This window comes from Chaetura pelagica, unplaced genomic scaffold (assembly GCF_000747805.2).
Source record: "Chaetura pelagica isolate M959 unplaced genomic scaffold, ChaPel_1.0 scaffold642, whole genome shotgun sequence".
NCBI lineage: Eukaryota > Metazoa > Chordata > Aves > Apodiformes > Apodidae > Chaetura > Chaetura pelagica.
The window spans coordinates 1,522,105-1,523,097 of record NW_009952704.1 but is presented as its reverse complement, the minus strand read 5'-3'; positions in this window follow the sequence as shown (position 1 = coordinate 1,523,097).

Sequence of the window (993 nt, the reverse complement as noted above, 5' to 3'; positions counted from 1 at the left end):
GGAAGTGATCTTAAGGTTGCATTCAGGGCATTAAGAGCTGCACCTCATCTTGGGGGAGTATTTCTTCTGGAATGAAACTGCAGCATCCCAATTCTTTGGTTGTACTTGTTAAAGTAAAACTGTATCACTGGACCACAGCATTCATCACGTATTTTGAAGATGAAAAAAGTGTTGGTAGGAGGCCATAAACGGATGGGCCAGATTGGACTCTGTTTAAATTCTTCCTGCTTTAGCAAGGAAATGTAGAAGTCATGTTTATGGCTGCTGAGAACAGATACTGAAAACACTTATGTGGATAGATTATCACGTATAGGTAGAGCCCATTAACAACTGTTTGTAAAGCCATGATATGACTACGCCTCTGTTCCTTTCCTGTTTTTTATAATACATCACACAGCATAAGCTCTTCATCCCTGAGCCCACATGGATGCTGCAGGGAAAAGGACATTGACTTCATTGCTGTATCCCCCGTCTGGTTTTCAAGTCAATTATTGCTGTGATTTTCGTTTGGTGCTTGGGTTTTTGTTGTTTGCTCCATGGATCAGAAGCAAATCCAAACGTGGGAGTGTCCGAGCTTTGGTGTTGTTAAGCACTCCCCATCCTGTCTGCATCTGTCCAACCCCAGAGCATTATAAGCAAAGCCCGGAGTTCAGGTTCTGTCACAGAAGAGCAAATGATCCACAGTGAAACGCTAAGAACCTTGTCTGAGCCGAGAACTGGCTGTGGCTTCCCTAAGCAGAGACTCCACAGGGCACTGGAGAGTCCATGCCTGGAACACCAACCCCAGCGCTGGGCTCCCCAGTGCAAAACAGAGGTGGAGCTACTGGGGAGAGTCCAGCACCAGGGGACAGAGATGCTGCGCCAGAGCATCTCTCCCATGAGGAGAGGCTGAGAGAGCTGGGATGGCCCAGCCTGGTGAAGGCCTCCCTCCATCCCGGCCCCACCCCGGGCCCATCCCCGGGCCCATCCCGGGCCCCATTTCGGGCCCCATCC